We start from the raw sequence: 25,880 nt of genomic DNA, 5'->3' as shown, positions 1-25,880 counted from the left end.
ATTAATAAATATCATGAAAAGCAGTGGTCTCAAAACCGATCCTTGAGGGACACCACTAGTCACAGCCTTCCACCACAACTCTCTGCTTTCTGTAGATAAGCCAATTCTGAATCCACATGGTCAAGCTTCCCTGGATACCATGCCTTCTGACTTTCTGAATAAGCCTACCATGTGGAAAACCTTGCCTTACTAAAAGCCATGTAGACTACATCCACTGCACTACCCTCATCAGTATGTCTGGTCACCTCCTCAAAGAACTATATCAGGTTTGTAAGATATGATTTGCCCTTCACAAAAACATGCTGGCTGTCCCTGATCAGACCATAATTTTCTAATTCTCATAGATCCTATCTCTGAGAATCCGTTCCAACAGGTTGCCTTCCAGACATAAGGATTACTGGTCTATAATTACCTGGACTTTCCCTCCTACTTTTTTTGAACAAGGGGACAACATTTGCCACCCTCCCATCCTCTGCTACCATTCCCGTGGATAATGAAGACACAAAGATCCTAGCCAGAGGCTCAACAATCTCCTTCCTCGCCTTGTGGAACAGCCTGGGGAATATTCTGTCAGACTCCAGGAACTTATCTGTCCTAATACATTTTAACTGCTCCAACACATCCTCTCTTAACATCTACATGCTCGAAAACAGTAAACCCACCCATATTGGCCACACCATCATCAAGGTCCCTCTCCTTTGTGAATCCTGAAGAGAAGTATTCATTAAGGACCTCACCCACTTCCACAGCCTCCCGGCACATCTTCCCACCTTTATCTCTAATCGGTCCTACCTTCACTCCTGTCATCCTTCTGTTCTTTGCTTAAGTGAAGAATGCCTTGGGATTTTCCTGATCCCTACACGTCAAGGCCATCTTATGTCCCTTTGCTCTCCTCAGCCCCTTCTTTTCAGCTCCTTTCTTGCTACATGATATTCCTCAAGAGACCTATCGGTTCCTTTCTGCCCAACCTCATATATGTAGTCTTCTTTCACTTGACTAGATTTTCCACCTCTCTTGTCAGCCATCGTTCTTTCACCCTACCATTCTTTCTCTGCCTCATCAGGATAAATTTATCCATAACAAACTACAAGAGATCCCTAAACATCGGCCACATCTTGCTCCCCTTGAGTTCAAGTGTGATGTACCATCAAAAATTCACAAAAGGCTGAGTAGTGAAACCATCAGGCTTGTAATAGCTAAAGACTGGAACACTTTCAAACAACCATCCACCTCCTTGACTGATCAGAGCAAAAGTAAAAGGGTGACCTCCAAGGGGCTATGGGTAGGATCAGTCGTGGGAAGCATGTCCAGTCGGTAGCTGCCAATTATGGTATATCACTGGTTTACCACAAGGTGTATGTCATCCAATCTGTACAGGTCCCACCTTCCCCAGAAGAGATCCCAATGATCTAAAAACCCTGATTCCTGCACCAACACCTTAGCCACTCATTCATCTGCCATCTCCTGCAATTCTTAGCATCACTATCTCATATCACTGGCAGTAATGCTACCCTTGAGGTCCTGTTCTTCAGCCTTCAACCTAGCTCCCTACACTCAATCTTCAGGACCTTGTCCCTTTTCCTAACTATGTCATTTGTACCAACATGTACCATGCCCCTATAACAATGGAGTCCTCTATAACTACAGCTCTCCTCTTCTCCGTCCCACTCTTTTGCACACAGGGCCAGGCTCAGTGCCGGAGGCCTGGGCACCATGGCTCCCTCCTGGTTGGTCATCCCGCTCAACAGTATCCAGGACGATATACTTATTATCCAAGGGATGGCCACGAGGGTTCTCTGCACTGCCTGCCTAATCACCTTCACCTTCCCCTCTCTGACTGTCATCCAACTACCTGCTTCTGGCAGCATAGGTGTGACCTTCCTGTAGGTCTGAGCTATATGACTCTTGCAGAAATAATCTTCCATTCCTTTGTAGATCTTTGTATAAATCATTAATTTAGAATTACCCCTACCAGTCCAAAACAGAGACAATTACAGTATATTGGTGTCTTTTTAGCATTCCTGGGACGCTTTGAGAGCTGGATATCAAAAAGTGCAGTACAGTTTGCACAACGCTGTGACAGAGGCAGCGACCCGGGTTTGAATCTGGCACTGTCTAGGAGGAGTTTGTTCATTCTCCCCACATCTGTGTGGGTCTCATCCTATCCTTCAAAATGTGGTTGTAGGTTCATTGGGGCCTGTTTCTGTGCTGTATTTTCTAAATTAAAAATTTTAAATATACAGCGAAGGATTTCTTTGAGAAAGAGCTTTTAAATTTGAAAGCTAGTTTCAATCCAACCAGATAGCAAGTAAATGCTAAAATCAAGCATAATTTAAATCTGATATACATAGACTGATGCCTAGGTCCTCGAGGAAGAGACTCTTATTGGTCATTAAGCAGCTGCACAATTGCTTGCAGCAAAGTTTTATTATTTATTTGAAGGAAATCCAAAATGAATGCATAAGGAGCCTCACCATAGTTTTGTTAATTGTATGAAAGCTTGTTTAAAATTGTTTTAAGATTTATAATACATGACAAAGAGTAGGCATATACTTGCCTGGTTCCATCCTCTTCCATCCTCTTCAAGGGTAATCCTTGGGATCAAGGACCATTTTCCTCCACTCCACTCCTGTGGCCTGTGAGGTGGCTAATGTAGCCAATATGGGAATTGCAGACAATACACAGCCAGAGCAGGAGGTGTCTGAATGGATGACCGAATCGGCAGTTTGAGGAGTGGTGCACTCCTGCCAATTTGTGCAATCTTCTGTATACTCCTGATGTCTTGACTTAAAGTTCTCAGTCCCATCCCAAATGCTACTCCTTCTCTTTTGATCTGTTATAGGACATTCCCATGAGTTGCAGAGAATGTTTTTTTTTGGAAGAATCTTTGAGCACATCTTTGAATCCTTTCCACAGTACATATGATGGTGGATGTATCTTTCCTGATTGAATGACCAGTTTCTCAAGCCTTGTGTTGGGTTTGAAAACAATGTAGCCTGTCCAAAGGATTGGATTAAATTTATTTAAGACCCCAAATTGAAATATTGATATAACACAGTATGCTGATATTTAATTTATACTTTCAGTGGATTTGGAGGGTTTTCTGGAGACTGATTGGTGAGATTTTTCCAGTGCCTTGATGTTCTTTTCACAGGTAGTAAAATCTCACTGAACGAGTGGGATTACTGTTGTCTATTAAACAAGTTTTGTTCCTGCTGTAGGGTATTGATTTCCTAAATTGACCAAAGGCAAAGGTGAATTTATTCATTTCATCCTGGTTCCGCCTTTGAGTGTGAAAGTCAGCCCGTGCTGTAATAAAATAAACACTAGAACCAATTAAGCGTACAACAGTTTCTCTATTCAACCTTGATAATGCTCGTGGGAGTGAGGGGTACAAAGAAAGAGTTCAATAACTTGCATGAAGCCTTCAGAGTATCCTCCCAATTTTTATACACCTTTGTGCAGGGGTCTGCGTGAGACCCTACACATTTCTCACGAATTTCACACAGCTGGCGATTCTTATTTTTTACAGCAACATGTTCCCCTGTGGTGTATGTGGACAAGCTGGCAAAAACTGGATGACCTTACTACTTTATCTATTTGGTCTTATTACATTCTTCGTGGTGTTAGACACTATCTCACTACAGCTCAGGGAAAGTCATTAGTAGACTGTCACATTCCCACCTATGTTACAAGGCAACTATATTCTCACCCAACTCATTAACCTTTTGGTAAATATATGTTGGTAGATAAATATATGTTGTAGATCTTGATATTTAGCCTCAAATTACTCACCCAGCTACTTCGTGTTTCAGCCTCCCAAGCTTATAGGCTGAGAGCTGCAGATTCCCCTTGTGTCCCTTGTTTTTAATCTTCACTGGGAACAAATATTTTTTTTGCCCCCCCCCCCCCTGCAGATTGACCATAGAATATTTTGACTTTTGAAAATCATTACCTTCCACTGCATTTAAGCCAGAAACAATTTCTGTCTGTTCAGTGAAAATATTCGGAAGAATGTATGGTCAGATCAGTACACAAATGCTGGGGGAACTCTGCAGGTCATGCAGCTTCAACAGAAAGCAAAAGGCAGTCGGGTGTTTCAGGCCTAAGCCTTTCTTGGACAGATCATTAAGAATCAGAAAGTGGCTTATACGGAGGCAAGGAGTGGAGAACTCAGGACAAAGCTTCACTGCCATAATGAAAAGTGCTCACATTTTGTTGATTTGACATTTAAAACTGAAACTAGAATTCAATGAATGTCCCACATTGATCCTCGTTCAAAGTGTAGTAAAAGGCAGCATTTGCTTTTGTCTCTATGAACAGTGTGATTTGAACCATTTCAAATACCATTTTGAAGTCTATCCCTTTGGTTTGGCTCTGGGATCACAGTCACAAAGGTATCCGTTGATGAGAGTGAAAGGAAAGCAACATTTACACAAGCACACTGAAAAGCAGGAATGCACCATCGGTCAACCAGCCAACTCCCATTGCATTTAATGTTGCATTTAATCTAACTGAGATTATGGATTTCTTTTCATCTTTTAGAAGTAGGCTGCCTTTCATGTGTCCTAAATGTCACTGTGGGTAGTTTTGGCTGTGACATAACCTTGATGATCGAGAGACAAAGCTTCAGCTTTAAAACTTCCAAGATTGAATATTTCTCACAGTTGCATTGCTTCCCATTGAAGCACAAACACAAATTAGAATATCTAGCAACTTGTCCACAATTATAATCACAGCAAAGCCCCTTAATCTTCATGGAAATTGTGTTTATGCCTTTTCGATGGACAAAATGAACAAAGTTTACTTTATTCAACCCATTGTTGTTGTAATTCAGTTATGAATGGAATTTGGCCACTTAAAAACTCCCTTAAAATTGACCATCAGGTTTGGTAAATAAAGTTGATTTTTAAATGTTTACTAGCCAGTAGTTACAAAATTCAGAGGAGATTCCATTTCTTTAATAAGGTGACAATGAATAATAAGAGACCTTTACTTGGGATGAGATAAGCATTGGAGCAGTTTGCTCAGTAGACTGCACAATTATTGCTGCTGTGGTCTCTTCCTTCATGGCTGTTTCACATCTATTATTCTATGCATTTTTAATCGACCTCATTCGTGATGGGGTTTGGTATCTGGATTGTGAAAACTAATGCACAACTTTTACTCAAATTCACAACTATTTGATTTGTGTCCTCAAATTTAATCGCAGTCAGAGCAGTTAATCACTTTTCAATTGCAGTTTTAATTATCAGTAACAGAGTCCATTGTTTCTAGATTGTTGCAGTAATACAAGTTATTAATTTTTTTTAGACTGCAAAATCGCTGAAAAAATTAACACAATTATTACCCGTGTGGGTCGTTCACTCTGGGCGTCTTTTTAGACTGCAAGTACCCGAGAACAACAGTCTCGTTGGTTGGACGTGGAGTAGAGTGGATGACCAGCAACAAATTTTTCCTGTACGTTTTACACTGCAGGCTTCCTCCAAAAAGTTGTTCGGTGTCCTGCAGGGTAAATCGCGCTGCAGGAATTGACTAAAATTCCTGAACATTCCTTTTGAGACAGCTCATGTAGCGGCAAAATTCCTTGATTGTGCCGTTATATGCCTGCAGTCTAAAAACCATAATTGAAAGCAATAGACTTTCTTTGTCATTGCCAAGGCCTGTGTACATATCTGGAGGCATAGAAATGTTGACCATTACAATGGAATTATGGTCTTGCTAAAGAGTAGAGAAGGATGAGTGTTTGGCGTACTCCTGTAACTTTTTTTTGAAATAGAGCACTTTAAATGCAGAATCCTGACAAGAGAAACAGTATTCGTTTTGTTCAGTAATGGGTACGTCTAAGATAGCCATGTTTCATTTTAAATCCTTTCATCCAACAAACATTGATATATTCGATGTGTCATGACTCTAGAAAACAATTTATTTTATTTTAAAACTATTTTGAGTTGAACCAACACAAGTAAAAATAGATTCTGGGACTGATTGATATTCCAGGCATCTCTGAGTCCACGGCCATAGCCTTTTGCCCATTCATTCTGACAGGGAAGTGTAATTGATGATTTGCAAATGTCACACTACAAATGACTGACCTGCTAATATATTAGCAGAAGTTCCAGCCAAGGCTCTGGTGAACAATCATGTCATTTTGCAGGACATGCTTTCATAATCCACATGACAAAGGAGGTTAAGTTTGCTTGCCAGACATGCCTTTTGCAAATGTGATGAAAATTAGACCAGGGAGACTTCAAGAAGACAAGTGTTCTCGTGTTTTACACTTTCCATCAATTAATCCCCTTACTAAGCCCCCATTGTAAGAAGCAGTATCAGTTATTTTAGTCATTACAACATACCATGTCTGCCAGTTAAAAGCAACCCATATATTTGAATCTGTTCTAAATTTCACAGAATACCAGAAGTATTAATTGGTTGCATGGGTATATGTAGGCAGCACAGACTTGTGGGCCAGAAAGGCCATGCTGTACCTCTAAATTATTTTAAGTTTAAATTTAGACCTACAGCTCAGTAACAGGCCCTTGTGGCCCACGAACCTATGCCGCCCAATTACACCCAATTGACCAACAATCCTGATACATTTTTTGAAGGGTGGGAGGAAAGCGTAACACCCAGGGGAAACCCATGCAGACACAGGAAGAACTTATAAACTCCTTACAGACAACTCCAAATGCGAACCTGGTCACAGCCTTATGTTTAACGCTACGCTAACCATGCCATGCTTTTGGATAGAATATTTTTATATTTTGGATAGAATATTAAAAAAATAAAGTCAAGTCTATTATTATCTGATTATACAAGTACAACCCGACAAAAGTTTTCTCCAGTGCTCAGTGCAAAAACATGCAGACATACAACCAGATGAAACACATACATATGCAGGACAAGTATTATACCTATAAAGGTAAATAAATAAATATTGTTTTGTACAAATGATTCATGGATGGTTAGTGTGAGCAGTTCCTTTGGTTGTTCAACATTCTCGCTGCCGGTGGGAAGAAGCTGATCCTCAGCCTGGTGGTGCTGGTTCTGATACTCCTTTATCTCATCTCTGACAGGAGCAGCTGAAAGATGTTGCACATGGGGTGAAAGTGGTCCTCAATGATGTTGCGCCCCCTCTTCAGATAATGATCCTGGTAGATCACGTGGATTGGGGGGGGGGGGGGGTATGTGGGTGAGGGAGACTCTATTGATCCTATCTGCCACTTTTATGGTCCTGTGGATTGACCTCCGATCATTTTAATGCTGATTGAAATAAATATTAATTTTGAAGTTTTTATTCTCAATAACTAAAGTCTAAAAGCTTTAATCCTATCCTTTCTTTACCAGTAGTAATTTATTGTTGCGGAATGAATTTGCTTCTTTTGACACCTAACTAAAAAGGTATGTAGTGTCAAGGAAGGATTCTCAGTGAGAGTCGATGGTCTTTCACATGCTTAATTTCTTTTATGCGGTAGATAGATGAGAGCCAGAAACAGAAATATTTATTGTTCAAATTTTGTTTATCTTCAGACATTTGAAGGTAACTGAACCACCATCGCTGTCATCTGGTCTGAATTTCAACACACCAGACACGTTCCTTTCACTCTATTCTCACTCAGAGTGTTTACGGACTGTCCCATTAAGGGTCAACAGTTTTCTAAATAGAGGCATTCCATCTTCCCTATTTCAGCTGCTCACAGAACCGCTTTTATCAGGCTTGGTGAGAACAACCTGAAGAAAGTATTTGTACATTTAAAAAAAAAAGAAGCATGAACAGCCAGTCTGACATTCAATAAATCCACGTTGATTTGCTTTATGAAGTTGTATTGATTTTGTGATACTTTAAAGCCACTGCACATTTCATTTTTCATTGCTCTATTGGTCTGCATCATTCTGTGCACATAAAAACCTCCATGAAAATCAAAGGCTTGATGCTATTCGTAATTATATTTTAACCCACTGTACCACAAAACAGTGAAAAAATTGAGTGAAGTTTCTAATAATTATATGGAGCCAGCATCTATATGTTATCTCTTCCCAGGTATGTGACCCAGCAGAAATAAACCCAGGATTAGACTCAATGCCATACTGAAATCGAAGGAAGAATTTGCTTTATTGCAACTCAAAATGCTTTGCAAGTCGTTCACAAGTACTGTGATGGCAAAGTCTGTACTGCAAGTCCCATGGCTCGCAATGTAACAATGACCAGATAACCATTTTTGTTAGGAACATTGTGCGAAGGGGCAATATTGAGTATGATGCTGAGCAGAATTTAGCTCTTTGAAATATAGGCAGTCCCCGGGTTATGAACGAGATCTGTTCCTAAGTCTGTCTTTCAGTCGAATTAGTTGGAACAGCTACATACAGGCAGCACTTGCATCTGATTGACACTTTGGAGGCATTACAAGGGTAAATGAGAGGAAAATTTAAGCCAAATACAGAGTCACACACTCAACACAGTGTTAATGGCAATGTGATCCGACTTAAAATGGCGGATGGTGTTCTCCTACCTTGAGCCGACGAACCACTGAAACTGCACATAGTCCGTTCATAAGTCGGATGTTCTTAACCCTGGGACTTCCCATGGAAACTTTTACATTCACTTGAGGGCTGATTTGCTGGTAATAGTCATGGAGTGTTACTGCACAGAATGAGGCCCTTCAGCCAGTCATGTCCATGCTATACAATGTACTCATCTATTACTCACACTGTTAGCGTAGTGGTGAGCACAAAGACGTTACAGCATTAGCAATCGGGACCAGGGTTCGAATCCCACGTCTGCAAAGAGTTTGTACATTCTCCCCTTGAATGCGTGGGTTTTCCTCGGGGGCTCCCATTTCCTCCGACTGTTCGAAACATACCGGGGGTTGTAGGTCAATTGAGTGTAATTGGGCGGCACAGGCACGTGGGCCAAAATGGCCTGTTACTGTGCTGTATGTCTATATTTTAAAAAATTGCCCACATTTAATTCATATTTCTATGTTGTTTCCAGTTTAGATGCTGCTAAAAGATAGTCAGTGCATCTCCTCAGGCAGTGCATTCCAATTCCAGCTGCCCTCTGTATGAAATAATACTCCCTCAGATCATTTCTAATCTTCCAATCTCTCCCTTCAACCTATGCCCTCTTGTCTTGGACACCTCCACTAAAGAAAAAAAAAGATTTTCACTATTTGCAGTACCTCCATAATGTTGTACACCTCTAGCAGGTCACTCCTTGCTCCAAGGAGAACAAACCCAATCAAACCACTGATAGGTTCTGAGCATCCCGGTGAATCTCCTCTGCACATTGTCCAGCACAACCACATCCTTCCTGAAGTGCGGCGACCAGAACTACACACAATATTTCGGGTATGGACTAACCCCTGTTTTATAAAATTGTTACATTACAAATCTGCTCTTGTGTTCCATGTTTTAGCATCCCATGCACCTTCTTCCTTGCCATATCCACCTGTGCAATCACTTTCAGGGATCTAAGATTGTGTCCCAAGTCTCTCTATTCATCAACACTCCCTGGGGCTCAAATATTTTCTATGTCCTTGACCTCTAAAATAAATTACTTTGCAGTTTTCGGGATTAAATTCTGTTTGCTATTGTTCTACCCCAATTTCTCCTTATAACACCACAATTCCCTCATCATCTGCAAACTTATCATATCTTGTACTTCACATCCAAATTGTTAATGCACAGCAAGGATCCCAACACTAATCTTTGTCACTAGTGTTTTCTAGACTGCAATTGTCAGGAAAATCGCTGAGCAAGTACCCGAGTGCAACTGTGGTTGGACGTGTAGTAGAGTGGATGACCAACAATGAACTTTTCTGGTACGATTTACACTGCAGGCTTCCTCCAAAATGTTGTAGGGGTCTTGCAGGGCAAATCGCGCTGCAGGAATTAACTCAAAATTCCTGCATATTCCTTTTTAGACAGCCCGTGTAGCGGCAAAATTCCTTGATGGTGCCATTGCGTGCCTGCAATCTAAAAATCCCCACTGATTATAAACTTCCAATCAGAAAAAACAACTCTCTACCACCAACAACCCCTGCCTCATATTACTAAGCCAATTGTGGGTCCAATTTGACAGCTTGTGTTAGATCCCATGGGCTCTAACATTATGAGATTTGGTTTAAAAAAAACTTTTTAAAGTTCATGTAGGCAACATTATCACAATCCCCTTATCCATATATTCAGCTACATTGTCAAAAATAACAATCAAATTATTTCTCATGAACAAAGCCATTCTGATATTCTTAATCAATCCCTTTCCAAGTGTAAATAAATCCTTGGAAATGTTTCCAATAATTTTCTATTGCAAGACCCACTGGATGGTAGTTACTTCACTTACTCTTGCTGGTCATCTTGATGCCTTCTTCTCTGATGGATGGTGTCCCTGAAAACACTGCTTCCTCAAAACTTCAATGGGCATCTGCTTAGAACAGAGATGCGGAGGAATGACTTCAATAGAGGCTAGTCATTCGTTGAGATTTGTTGCCACAGGTGGTTGTGGAGGCTAGGTCATTGGTTGTATTTACGACTGAGATTAATATGTTCTTGATTAGCCAGGGCATCAAAGGTTATGGGAAGAAGGCTAGACAGTAGGGTTGAGTGGGAAAATGGATTAGCTCATGATTAAATAGCAGGGCAGACTCTTAAATAAACGTTGTCGTGAATCTCCAAACAAAAAATATAAAAACCCCTGTACCCAGAAATAGCCTATTTCTGCTCCTATATTCTTTGGTCTTTCAAGTCTGTTTCACTGTTCAACATGATCGTGGCTTATCCTTTATCTCAGTACGATATTCCTACACTCTCTGCATACCTCTCAATGCCTTTTGTAATCTAACTATCTACTTCCAAATGTCTTGGTTCCCAACACCTTCTGTACTGGCTCACCTCCCTCTGCGTGAAGGAATTTCTCCTCGCTCAGTTCCAAATACAGGTATGTAATCTTTTATCCGAAACCCCGGGGACCAGACATTTTTCGGAATTCGGAATTTTTCAGATAATAGAATAATAGTAATGGCGGAACGCTAAGTAATTGCGCTGATTTCAGATTCGTGCAAAACAAAGACACACTCCAACTAGAAGGGTCTCTGGACGGGAGGGGGAGAAGTTGTGGTGGTGCTGGACGGGGGGTTGTGTTGGCGCTGGAAGGGGGTGTGGTGGTGGTGCTGGATGGAGGGGTTGGCGGTGATGCTGGATGGGGGTTGCAATGGCGCTGGACAATGGGGGCGGTGGTGGCGCTGGACGGGGGTTGTTGCAGCTGTGCTGGACTGGGGGGCATTGTGGCCGCACTGGATGGGGGGGGGGGGAATGACGGTGGTGCTGGACGGGGTGTTGTGGCCGCACTGAATGTGGGTGGGGTGGGGGGTGGTAAATGAAGTGAGACAAAGATAGACCATTAAAATTACTTGCACTGAGATACAGCACTGGACATGGATGGGTCACGCTGGGTCACGTTTGGCACCAAATGCAAGCTTTGGTGTGCAGACAACATCCATGGGGAAACTGTTCGGTTTTCAGAGGTTTCAATTTTCAGAATTTCAGATAAAAGATGATGTACCTGAATATTACCCCATTTCTTGTGATTGTGACTTCTCACCCAACCGGACAAAACATCCTCCCCATATTCATCTTGCTTAGCTCTGTAGGCATTTTGTACATTTCAATGACATTGCCTCTCATTTCCAAAGAATACAGGTTGAATTTCTCCTTGTACGACAGTGCTGCCATTTCATGAATCGGTCTGGTGAACATTAACAATACTCCCTCAATAGCAACTCTTGTCTTTTTTCGATAAGGATACAAAAACTGTACACCATAACCTAGGTATGGTCCCACCAAGTTCTGCATAATTGTGCCATTACATCTGACCACCTCTATTCAAAACCTTATGCAGTGAAGATCAACATACCCTTTAACTTGACAGTTGTTGCTTCTGCATGGTAGCTTTAAGTGAGTACAAGGACAGAGATCCAAGGCCCGAAGCAAATCAATATTTCCCAATCCATTTCCATTTAACAATACTCTGCCTTTCTGTTTATTTGTACTGAAGTGGATAATGTCATGTTTATCTGGGTAATGCTGCATCTGCAATGTTATAATCCACCCATTCAACTTATCAAAACTCTCTTGATGTCTCCACATCCTCCTTGCAGCTCACAATCCAGTTTGAAATTCTATTTGTTTCAAATTACAGTGAAAACCCAGTGAAGGGTCACCACTTCAATTCTGCACCCCACTCCCATGCTCACATGTCTGCCCATAGCCTCACGTTCTGTCTCTCCAAGACCTCCCGTAAATTAGAGGAGCAACTCTTAATTTTCCATCTTGGCACTCTCCAACCAGATGGCATTAACATTGACCTCTCCAGTTTCTGCTAGCCTCCTCTCCATTCTCCCTCCCTTCGCTTTCCCTTTGTATTCTTTCCTCGAGCTCTCCACTTTCTCCCTTATCCACCTGTGACCTCCTGCCTGTGGGACTGTGCTCCTCCCCCTTCACCATTTTGTTTGGGCGTTCTTTGGCTTACATTTATCCATACCTTGAAGAAGAGCCCAAGCCTGAAACATTGCTTATGTATCTTTATCTTCGGTCTATAAAGGACACTGTTTGATCAACTGAGTTTCTCCAGCATTGTGTTTTTATTTCAACCACTGTTTTACTTCATGCTGAAAGGTACTGACCGAAACTCTCAATTATTCTTTTTCTCCCATGATGCTGAGTTCCTCCAGCAGGATTTTATTTTTTGCAACATCTTCACTCTCTTGTGGCTCCAGTTCTCTTATTTTTTTTTCTACTCATTACATCCTCAGAAAGATCTGGTACATTTGTCAAAGATCATTTTCCTTCTATACATCCGTGTTCTAGTGGCTATTTTCTGAATGTCCTTTCTAAAAGACCCTAGAAATTTCCCCATTCGCATTCTACTGGTCTGTAATTTCTTGTTCTCACTCTTTTCTCCTTTGACACTGAACTTGAAACAGCTGAGGCAGAGAACAAAAAAACCAATGTGCTGGTGATCTGAGTTTTATGTCCAGACACCCACCTAAAGTATACCAATTCTTGTTTTCTGCCAGCAATTGAGTTGTATTGTTATAAGTTATATTATTATGGCTATGGATAAATATGTTTTTAGAAGGGATAGGTTTTGGGGGTCACTTCACAGAGTAACACTTCACAAAAGACATCTCATTTAAAATGCAAGAGCTTTACTGAAGCTAGATGTTGAGGCTGTGAGTGATTTGGAACTGATTTGGAAAGATCTTCAAAAGGAGGTGCAAATTGGAACCGAGTCCATGCTCAAGTCCTGATAAGATCTTTCAAAGATTGGGTTTGGAGCCTGGGAGAGGTGCAAGCAGAGAGAGGAAAAAACAAACAGGATTCTTCTCTCAGGGAGAGAGAGAGAGAGAGAGAGAGAGAGAGAGGTCAGTTCTACAGTAGCAGTTGAGGCTGCAAAATGGCAAGTTGGCAGGCTTGTTGAAAACCCCATTTTGAAGACGGGTTGTGAGTTCTGAGTTCAGTCTGTTCAAAACCCTTATGGTCCTTACAATAGGAAATGGCTGGCTAGAATGTTTCTCCTGAAATAAGGGAAACAAGAGGAACTCTTGTGGTAACCTAGAAGAAGAGGTTATCATTTGGAAAACCCATGACGAGGCAAGTTTCTTTGGCAAGACACTGAAGTGACTGATTGGAGGAAATCAGTTGGTGTGTGTCCAATGGTGAACATTTCTCTCTGAAACCAACAAGAACCTTCCTGAGCAGTAACCATTTATCTTTAAACACCAGAGCCTGGTGAAGATTCATAAATGTTGAATTCAGTGCACAGTGTAAGAAATGCCTGATACTGGTGAACTTGGAAAAGTGAGAAGTGAATGATGGGACTGTGAAACAAAGAATTTTCCTGAACATATACACGTGTGCTTAGAATTAGAAGGGGTTTAGTTAATAGTAATAAGTTAAAGTTTGATCTTGTTATTATGGTTGAAGAAAATAAAATAAAGCAACTTTTGTTTAAGTAACCATTGGTGAATTTCTATTGCTGCTGGGTTTTGGAGTCCTCTGGGCTTGAAAAAATATCTATGAAGTAGTTAATTTTCAGTAAGGACATTAATTTGCTTACAGCTTCAAATGATGGCATAGTAGCTTTGCCATGGTAACTTAACATCTTTACTCAGCTGACCTTGTTCTTGTAGTCTGATATCACTAAAATGATAATGGAATTCTTCCTATTTATGTTCACCCTGGAGTTGTAGTTAAAATCATAGCATCATCTGTGAAAGCTTGTAATCTGATAAAATTGGTTTACCTTCTCATAAGCCTTCTTTTCAATGAAGATAGGAAATATTTCTCCAGCAAGCAAGTTCCTGTTGTGGCAGAGTATTATCTTAGTTGATAGATGACAACTCCCCATTACGTTCATGGGCACCAGGTTTGAACTCCTTTTCTAGTCAGTCATAATGAAAGAGAATTAGAGCTCTGAGCATCTGCAACCCAACATCCTGCTTTATTTGTATGAGCTGTGGCAGCTTTTTCTCAGCCCTATAGCCTAATGTGGGAACGACTACAGAAGAGGAGATATATGATGCAAACTGCAGATTAGCTTGCAAATTTTTTTCATTTATTTCCAATATTCCCCAAGGTTACAGTGTGCAGAAATGAATGCAGATACGTTAATGGTAACTATAAAAATCAAGCCATATTAACAATTCCTACTGAACAAAATGTCATAGTCTCAGGTATGGCAGAATATGTCTGTACATTAACATTAAGGTGACAAATTACCAATACAACTTGCCTCAAAAGGCATTGGCAGTGAAGGCAGTTTCGTTCATGCATTCAGAAACATCTGTCATGTAATCTGGACTGATACCAGGAAGCACTTCTTCACAGAGTGGATGATGGGAGTTTGGGTGTCTTTCTTCCAAAAAATTATAGAATTTATGCAAATTGGAAATAAATGCTGCATTTGATTGGTTCCTGATGCTAAAGGCTACAGATTGGGTGGGTGGAGCTTAGTGACTGATTCTTCCTGAATGAACGGAACAGCAGTACAGAATCAAAGGGCTGAATTGCCTAATCATGTTTCACCTTTGAACTGTGCAGGGGCTGCATATGTCAATCTGGGAAGTAATCCTGACTTAAAAATCCTATTTTAGACGCTGCTATCGCATCTTAATATCAACCTGTTGGCTCATTTTGTTTGTAGTGTAGTTTGCTATATTTTATAGACAACAGACTCGCCGAGGCAAATAGCACCTTTGGAAGACTACACAAAAGAGTCTGGAATAACAACCAACTGAAAAACCTCACCAAGATTAGCGTATACAGAGCCGTTGTCATACCCACACTCCTGTTCGGCTCCGAATCATGGCTCCTCTACCGGCATCACCTACGGCTCCTAGAACGCTTCCACCAGCGTTGTCTCCGCTCCATCCTCAACATTCATTGGAGCGACTTCATCACCAACATCGAAGTACTCGAGATGGCAGAGGTCGACAGCATCGAATCCACGCTGCTGAAGATCCAACTGCGCTGGGCAGGTCACGTCTCCAGAATGGAGGACCATCGCATTCCCAAGATCGTGTTATATGACGAGCTCTCCACTGGCCACCGTGACAGAGGTGCACCAAGGAAGAGGTACAAGGATTGTCTAAAGAAATCTCTTGGTACCTGCCACATTGACCACCGCCAGTGGGCTGATATCGCCTCAAACCGTGCATCTTGGCGCCTCAGAGTTCGGCGGGCAGCAACCTCCTTTGAAGAAGACCGCAGAGCCCACCTCACTGACAAAAGACAAAGGAGGAAAAACCCAACACCCAACCCCAACCCACCAATTTTCCCTTGCAACCGCTGCAACCGTGTCTGCCTGTCCCGCATCGGACTTGTCAGCCACAATCGAGCCTGCAGCTGACATGGACATTACCCCTCCATAAATCTTCATCCGCGAAGCCAAGCCAAAGAAAGAAAAAAAAAAGAAATATTAGCCCCTTATTTGATAACTTCAGATTTTCCATACCGAGAATCTTTTTGGAATTAAACAGATTGACTGCACTTTCATACATAGGTAAAGAAAAATCCTTTAATCAGACTGTCAGACCAATCTGAAAATTATCTACCACTCCCTCCTTATCCGTGACTTTCTTATCTATCTTGCTGTCGAGGGATATATTTAAACAATCCATCTATATTTTACCCTGCAAAATATCAGGAAAAGCTCCATTAAAATTATTGTACTCGGTTATTTATTTCACTATATACAGTATATATAAATGTCATATGAATAATCTTTCTCTTTCTGAATTTTCTGTGGAGAAGGCTACCTGGTGTAAATGTTACAGATCTGATCTTATGATGATTGATACGTTGCAACCTTTTCACCAGTAACCTCTTTAGTATCTTTACAACCAATCAGAATTTCAATGAATCTTCTCTTGAACCTTTTCTACAGGAGCTCTTGCAATAAAGATTATTAGAAAAAATAAAGCACTGTGGGTGTTGAAATTTGGATTTTAGCTTTAAATGATTTTGTTTGGTAAAGTTACTTTACAAAAATGAAGAGGTTGAATTTTACTTTTGTGTTAAATCTGAGGTTTCAAATTACAATGGCCATGGAGGAAATTTAGGCAGGGTACAGAAGGTTCTGTTCATGATCATTGATCCAGTTCTGCTGCTCCCATGACTAAATAACACACCACACCTCGCCTGTGCTCAACTCTGAATGTATCCAGCACACACTGTGAATGCCTAGGTCTGACAATTATCCTCGATCGCTGCTTGTTGTTCAGTTGAGGAAGTTGAGATGTTCCACTATGTTTTCCAAGTAGTTCAAAAACTAGGTAGCAGTGTGCTTCATTTCATATAACAAGGTAATGCTATTTAGTCAAATATATTTATTGACTAAAGCAGACAAGAATACCATTCGTCAGCTTCAGGATGTGGTACCCATGTTCGCTGATGCTTTAGTGCAGGGATGTCAAACTCAAATTCACAGAGGGCCAAATTAAAAACTTGGACTAAGTCGTGGGCCAAACTAAATATTTATTGAAAATTTTCAACAACATCTGCATGTTTTCTCTTCTTTCAACATATGTAATGTTAAACTTTTTCTTATTAAAATAAATGTTTAATAATAGTTTTGGTTAAACTCTTTCCAGAAGAAGAATTAACAAATGAGAATTAAAATATTCAATAAATAATATTTCTCTATAGCCTTTAAGCTCCTTTTAAATGTTTTTTTTTCACAAGCCAACAAGTCAAAAAAATAACAACTTGCTTCAATGAAAATCCAATCTTTCAACTATGAACAGTCCAAAGTTAATCAAAGAAAATATTAATCCAAGCTTAGCTTGCTACACTGTGATTTACTCTGATGCACCTGGGTCTAAACCAGATACTTGGCATCTCTTTTTAGATGCAAGTTCATCAAACTCTGGGGTCAGAGTTTGCCTCCCACCTGTCTTGAAAGGTCCTGTTTTCTGTCTTTCGTTTGGCCATTTTTGGTAAGGGGTTTATTACATGCGAGTTAGGCGACAGGTCGCAGATGCTAATGCAAGTAAAGAGAGGAGGTGGGGGCGATTAGCGGGCTGAGGGGCCGGCGCCAATGCATTTGCAAAGCATTCTGGGATTTGTAGTATTAGCTGTGCATGCGCTATACTGGCGCGGCGGCCAGCGGGCCAGCTCTAATACATATTTGATATGATCTTGCGGGCCAAATATAATTATATCACGGTCCAAATTTGGCCCTTGGGCCTGAGTTTGACATGTTTGCTTTAGTGGGTCTCGAGTGTTTCTAGCTTTTCAACATTTAGATATGAATCCATTGATTTGGAACTCCACATGGAATGTAAAATGGCATAGAACAGCTCGTGGAATACAAGCAGTGCAAAGGATTAGAACTTCTTCCAGACTTATCCTTGAAAGAATTTTTAAAAATTTTTAAAAATTAGGCCAATGAGCCTGTGCTGGCAAATAATACACCTAATTGACCTACAATCCCTGCTACGTTTTGAAGGGTGGGATGAAACTGAAGCACTCTGTAGCGTGAATAAAAGGTCTCCCGACTGGAGGGAGAACATAGGTTTTTATTAGCTTATAACTGAGGGTAGGGTCTTCAGAGGGGCTCAGGGTTATATATGGGTAGATGAGGGCAGAGCCAGCCAGCAGTATAATACATCACAGTGAATCTCATTTCACTGCACACCTGGAGGACACCTACGCAGACTCGGGGAGAACTTACAAACTCCTGACTGAAGCGTAGGATTCGAACCTGATCCCGGTTGCTGGCGCCATATCATCATTGCGCTAAACACTGACAAAAGACAAAGGAGGAAAAATCCAACACCCAACCCCAACCAACCAATTTTCCCCTGCAACCGCTGCAACCGTGTCTGCCTGTCCCGCATCGGACTTGTCAGCCACAATTGAGCCTGCAGCTGACGTGGACATTTACCCCCTCCATAAATCTTCGTCCGCGAAGCCAAGCCAAAGAAAAGAAACACTATGCCAACCGTGCTGCCCTAAGAGGTTTTGCTTTGGCGTTGTTTTGATTTAATATACATGTTTGGGCAACAATTACAAAAAAAATCTTTAAATATTATGGCCAGATTTAAGGACTGAAATAGAGCCAAAAATGTTATACTTTTACAAGTGCCAACAGGACATTAGTTTTCCCATGATAGCAGTCCTGCAGATTAAATGTTGGCTCTGAGTAAAGTGGGATCCTGTTCACTTTTTGATAGAATTGAACTTTATCATGTGTTTTATATTCCGGGATCCAATTTATTTTAAGTTAATAGACGAACGAAGTATAACATATGTGAGTCTCCCTGGATTGTAAGGTGGTTTAAGTTGTGGTTCTGAGACAGCCACGTTCACAATGTTATTATCAAATAAGATCAATTTTCTCAAGGCTTAATATTGTTAAAATGTTAAATCTGACAATTTTTAGTCAAGATTTTCTGTCAATTTAATCGGGGCTCTCTGAGAGCTATATTCAGCTTCAAGTCTGAACATTCCATGCACAAGGAGACAAAGCACGTGTTGAATTCTTTTGAGGTTGAAAGCACCTATTGAAATTTACCTCTTGACAACGACCTAGGATTACTTAATCACACCATCCAGCTCAACAAGTTCAGGTCACTGATTATTTTTATCATCTAAATATCCATAATGTTTTGCTTCTTCAGAATATAAGCTAAATCCTCTGTGGGTTAGTAAGAAAGATGTACATCTCAGTTCCCCTGCAAAGGGTTGAGCAAGTTATTAATCTTTAGGATTTGGTACTGGACCATCAGTGGTGGAGGTTGAGACCAGTGTTCCCTCTAATTTTTAGTAGTCAGTGTGCGCAAAAAATCTGACGTTGCCATATTTTTTTCCCTGTGCTAAAAATGCACACATGGCTGCTTGTGCAAATGTAAACATGAAATGGTTTCAAGATCATTTTGGCACGGACTATCTCGCACGGCTAATAAAACTGTATTGGCATGTTTTAATATAATACAAGTATGATGGCATTTGACGAAGTAACGTATTCAGTTAAGATTTTATCCTATACTTTGAACTACTTTGTTCAGCTTGTTGTTCCATCATAAATCCCCAGATCTTCACGGTGTGCTGCACAATGTTGCTGAACTAAGTGGGGAATGCCCTGTTTCAGTCTTGCTGCGACACCATTAACTCTGCCCAACCTTACTGATGCTCCATCAGACGTAAATGTCACCATTTTATGGAGGTCAAGTTACTTCTCTTCATAAAACTGCTTGATCGTCAAAACAAGAGAAGAAACATCGTACGCCTGCAGTAGAACTATTCTGCCAAAAAATGTTTTATACACAGTACAATCTTTAGATCTGAATTTGAAGTACAGATTAAGACACTTGTTGACAGAGGTGTCTGTGCTTTCCTTAACTGTTAACGTGTGAAAATATGCTGATGCTATTTCTTCCAATATGTCTTTCTGAACAATGTAGTTCATTGTCTCCAGAAATTCAAACACTAATTTTTTGCTTCGCCAGCTGTCTGGGAGTTGAACATACTTTTCCATATGTTCATTAAAATGTGTACAACTGAATGTAAAGAGTTATTAATTTTAACAGCTAACCACAGTGCTTGAGACCCCAACCCAAAACCTTGACTTTGCCTCAAACACCTATCGAGATTGTATGGCACCATATCCTAATACACCACAACACAAAATCAATCCCACAGGGCCTCAAGGCCTGACAGCAAACTCAAACAGGCACTGCCTGAGGGAGACTCTCTAAGCCAGGACACAATCTGAGATAATAAAGACACCCTTACCCAGACTCAACCCCATCCAAAGACAACACAAATAGAAGCCCCACAACACCAATTCCCACAACAGACTCCCTGGGCCAGCACACTTATGACAAATTACAGGGACACCCTAACACAGACCCGAGCTTACCAAGAAACACCACCAATAACCCCAACACTAACTCTAATCGTAACACCATACAAATAGTAAAAACTTTTGAATGAATGATACAGAGACCTACCGGGGAAGATACGAGGCCAACAGAGACTAGAAACAGACACAGTGTAATGAAAACATGGGCCAGCACAAAGTGGCAGTTCAGAGTGACACAGAACCGCAGAGCGGAGAAACATGTGAACACAAGGGGGGATGATTATCCCGCTGCCCGCATATTGACAACCTATCGAGATTGTATGGCACCATTTGAAGAAGCGCAGTGTTGTTCATCCCACGTTACCCAATAGTTATTCCTCAATTGACATTATTCAAAAATAGATTTTCATTGGTGTTTGAAGAGGGTGCCGTGTGAAAGTTGGCTAGTATATTTGTCTACATTGAAGACGATCAAGAATATATTAAAAAATATTTAAAGCATATCCTGTCAGCTGGTTTAGAAACTGCAGTTGATTTCTTCATTAACAACAAATAATACCAATGTATTTAGTAAACTCATTTTGTCTTAAAATGTTAATGTAATGAAAATTAATTTTCGATAAAGCAAATTTGCAAGAAGAGACCTCGTTGCATTTTTCAAGGACTCCAGTGTATCCTTTGCAATCGTTCTTCCCTCTAAGCTACGCCACGTTTTGCAACTGGCGCACAAAGGAAATTCATGTGCACACACAAAAGGTGAGTTACCTCATATTTATACTTATTGAATTCAAAAATACTTGTATTATATTAAAACATTCCAATGAAGTTTTATTAGCCATGAGAGATAGGCTGTGCCAAAATTATCTTGAAACCATTTCAAGTTTACATTTGCACAAGCATTCAGTCCACACGTAGCTTTAGCCCAGGAAAAGAAGTTGAATCGCATTGGATTTTGCGCACACTGACTACTAAAATTTAGAGGGAGCATTGTTTGCAATGTTTATAGAAATTTGTCAGATATGCCAGAATTCTTAAGACAAGAAAGACTCTATTGGATACTAATTATGGTTTGCAAGAACTTGTGTCAAAATCTTGCACATGGTATCTTGAAAATTTTGCAGAGTCCAGTCTGAAATGAGTGATGAACAATACTGCACAGTGCTGCTTGGCACTTGCTTAAGGATGAGGGAGTGCTGAGCTGTTTAACAAAAACTGCAATGTTATGCATCAAATGACCCTTGGTTCAACTCACTGCTGGCTGGTTATCAAATGCATTCATTCCACTGTGCAGCATAGCGATTTGGAAATGGTTCCTTTAAATGCTTATTATTCGCCTTAATCCTCTCTGAATAAAATAAATCATCTGTGGAACTGCCTGTATATTAGCATTCAGGAAGTGAAGAACTCCAGTTCTCATACAATATCCCAATCCAACTCAGCGTTGAATTGAATGCATTTGTCTCTCATGAGAATAGGATGATGACAAGAATTCTGATGTAAAATGAGAGAAGCTGTTGGGAGCTCAACAAAATGTGAGACAGAAAATGGCTTCCAGGTAAGACTTCTTGGCTGAGAATTATGACCCGTGAACTATTACAAAACTAAAGTGAGGTTCCATCTCTGAAATGATTATGTGCATTTCCAAAAAAACTGCAAGAACTTGGGATAATTATTATAATTACAAGTCATTTTTGCACTGATAATCAATGCAGCATGCTTTAGAACTTAGGCCTTTTAACCTACTGTGTTGTGCTGATGTATATAAACATTCTAAACCTTCCCTACCTAACACCCATAACTTTTTCTTGCATCCATGAGCCTGTCAGTATTCTAAGTGAGCTTATTGTCCCAGCCTCCACCACCACCTCAGCAATGTATTCCAGGCACCCACTACTCTCTGTGTAAAACATTTACCGCCATCTCCCCTAAACTTTCCTCCCCTCACCTTATACAGAAGCCCTCTGGTGTTGCTACTGTTACCCTGGGAAATAGGTATTGGCTATCCATGGCTTTGATAATCTTCTCCAACTTCTTATGTGATACAACAAATCTGAAATTATCTTTGTAATCTTGTTACCTCCTATCCTTTTTCACTCCAAAGAGAAAAGCTCTAGCTCTGTTAACCTTGCCTCATGAGACACCTTCTCCAATCCAGGCAACATCCTGGTAAATCTCATCTGTGCCTTCTCCAAACCTTCCACAACCTTCTTGCAATGAGGCAACCAGAACTGAACACAAATATTTAATGTGGTCTAACCAGTTTAATCTCGGGTATGAAATAAAAGACATCTGTAGAGATTTTTAGGAATATTTCCCATAAATATCTTAATAAATAAGAAACAAGCTATGGTCACAAACTTCTGCTTTGTTTAGAGGTTATTTCCCAACTGTTTGTGTCCTTGAAAATATAGATAAAGTAACACTTTGACTCCATGTCATATTTTTTTAAATTGCAAGACTTGAAAGATCCAGTGGGTGGAAATACTCTAGTTTAGATATAACAGACCAAATAGGCTCCTATATTTTAACCATCCTTTGATTCTATAATATTGCCACTTTCTAGATTCTCAACCTTCTGGTCCTCAGATTTAAAACAAATCATGTCCATCCCACCCATGTCCTGGTGGTCTTAGAACACGTACAGATGAAGATGAATCAAATTGAGATAAATTCTTTTTCATGAAATGATTGAATTTGAAATATTTCTAGTTGGTTTTAACTTATCAAAAATAAATAAACATCTATATCTATGATTACTGATATTTTTCAGCATTTCTACATTGAATTGCAGATGCAGCAGGTAAACAGAGCCAAAGACCCTCCAAATGAAAAAGTAAAATGAAGTATAAACAAAGTTCATGAATTTTAATTGTACAATGGATGATACAGCTATCTTGACTTAGACTTCCATTGAATATGAAATGAGATGCAGTTTGCTCCTGTTTGAGTTTCCTGAATTGTGAACCAGGCATCAAATCCAAGGAAACAGCAGGGGACAGCATGAATTACACTTGTCAATGAATATTTTGCTTCCTGAACACTTTTGAGTGTATTTTATGGATTTTGGGCTGTTGATCATGAAAATCACCTAAAAATGTTCCTATCATGTACTGCTTTTTTAGACATAACCTATTTTTGTGATTTCCTGTCACATTTTAAATCTACTTCAAATCTACAACAGGCCATTGATAATTCATTTTGTGCTTTCGTACTTGGACCTCTTCCCTGCTGATCTCGGTGCAGTCAGTGATGAACATGGTGAAAGGTTTCACCAGGACATTGCAACCATGGAAAAGCAGCATCAGGGCAACTGTAATCCATCAGTGCTGGCCGACTATTGTTGGACACTGACACAAGAGGCATCAGATGCTGAGTACAAGCAAAAATCAGTGGCAAAAGATTTTTAGCTCTGTTGAACTAACAGCATCATTACGCGATTAAACATGCTGAATTCAATAAAACTTAATTTTTCTCCAACTTCTTATGTGATACAGCAAATCTGAAATTATCTTTGTATTCAGCTTGAAGTTGTTTATCATGGTCCCCAATTTTATTTCAGGAAATAAATCTATTGAAATAAATTGTTGTCCAGTGTTAATGAACCTGGAATTTGTTTTTTAACCTCACTGAAAACTTTGATTCCTCTGAGAAGAATTATGAAGAATATTTTTCAGCCTTGAGTTTTCAGTTTGCTTCATGACACAATCCATGAATGATACTCCTCTTCAATTTAACCACAGGCCTAATCCCAGTGGAGGCTGGGGTCAAGCAAGGTTATGCTCTCCCATCACTCTCGTCTCAACCTTTGACTGTCTTCTCACCTGCAACATCCATAAGATAGTAGGAAAAGATATCCAACTATCATTGTCTTTAACCCTGATCCAACCTTGGACAAGTTACAGCATGAAGGAAATATCTGTACACATACGTGCTAAATTGCTGAGTTCCAAGTCATTGTTGACTGAACAATGAAGATGAAGCTCCTTTGTGAGTTTGTCCTTGTCACACAACACCATCTGTTAGACTAAGAAACATGACGAGACCCTGGTGAGTCACAAATAGCAGAGTGAGGAGGCGTACGGGAGGGAGATGATCAGTTCGTTGAATGGTGTCATGACAACAACTTTCTGCTCAACATCAGCAAAACCAAAAAGATGATTCAGGAGGAAGTCAACAGAATACGAACAAGTCCTCATCAAGGGCTCAGCAGTGGAGAGGGTCAAGAACTTCAAATTCCTGGGTGTCAATATCTCCAAGGATCGGTCCTGGAGCCTCCACATTAATACAATCACAAAGAAGGCTCGCCTTGTGTCGGAGGAGATTTGGTATGTCACTGAAGACTCTCGTAAACTTTTATAGGTGTACTGTGGAGAGCATTCTGGCTGGTTGTATCAGTATCTGGTAGGGTTAACTTGGCCTACAACATCACAGGCACAAGACCACTCCATTGAGGACATCTACATGAGGCGGTGTCTTAAGAAAGCAGCCTCTATCCCAGTGGTTCCACTCACTTACCACTTTAAGTAATCCCTATGCCATGGGTGATATATGGGTGGGAAGAAAAAGTTGGAAAACCTCTGATTTAATCATACCTAATTGACTCATTATGTGCACGGTTTCATAACTCCAAAGGAAATGGGCCAACGACAATTTTTCTCAAGCAAAATATTTCAGTAACAATTGGGTCTAGAGCAGTGATTCTCAACCTTCCCTTCCTACTCACATCCCACCTTACTAATTGCAGAGTACCGATGGCATAGGGATTACTTAAAGTGGTATGTAAGTGGACAGAAAAAGGTTGATAACGACTGCTCAATCCTTAAAGACCCCACCACCCAGGCCATGCCATCGAGAAAAATGTACAGGAGCCTAAAGACAAGTACTCAGTGGCACAAGGACAGCTTCTTTCATTCTGCTGTCAGATTCCTTACTTTACGGGCACTATTATTTTTATTTTTTTATAGTAATGTTGTAAGATGATTATAATATGTATGTTTGCACCATGATGCTACCGTAAAACACTGAATTTCATGACTTTTTAAAAAAATTTTTATTTTTCACTCTATAAACCATATTGATCAAGATACATACATTTTCCTTCTTGAATATATAGTGTCGTTTTCTCCCCCCCCTTCCCTCCTCCCCTCCCTCCCTCCCCTCCCATTTATTTAAAGTTCAGAAAATAAGATACATTAAACCCGTCAAACAACTTGTTGATGACAATAAATTCCCCCATTGTCAGCAACCAGCTCTAAGTGAAGGCTGACCACAAGCAACACTGTCTCAGTTGAGAACTTTAATCATATTTAAAAGTTCAGGTCAGATATACTTTAATATGCAAGAAGTAAAAGATATTATTTAAAAATTGCATTTGTGTTATCAAAAACATTTTTAATTTAATTTGGCCATAGTAATGAGATTGTCTTCATGCTGTTGTGGTTTCTGGTGGTTAATTAACTAATAATAAAATGCATGCAAGACATACCAATTAAAGCTTAAAAGCACTTGAATATTC

The 25,880-nt window shown here is 40.2% G+C and overlaps 1 long non-coding RNA gene across 1 annotated transcript; it reads right to left on the bottom strand.

The window, feature by feature from the left end:
- Window positions 1-3,003: 3,003 nt before the first annotated feature.
- Window positions 3,004-24,301, bottom strand: LOC138749411 (uncharacterized). Its single transcript, XR_011348619.1, has 4 exons — window positions 24,187-24,301; window positions 14,303-14,440; window positions 10,343-10,423; window positions 3,004-3,309 (listed from the first exon to the last, which is right to left on the bottom strand). It is a non-coding gene; the product is annotated as an uncharacterized lncRNA (long non-coding RNA).
- Window positions 24,302-25,880: the final 1,579 nt, after the last annotated feature.

This window comes from Narcine bancroftii, chromosome 14, assembly GCF_036971445.1.
Source record: "Narcine bancroftii isolate sNarBan1 chromosome 14, sNarBan1.hap1, whole genome shotgun sequence".
In the NCBI taxonomy this organism is placed as follows: Eukaryota; Metazoa; Chordata; class Chondrichthyes; order Torpediniformes; family Narcinidae; genus Narcine; species Narcine bancroftii.
This window is presented reverse-complemented; position numbering and strand designations above follow the sequence as displayed.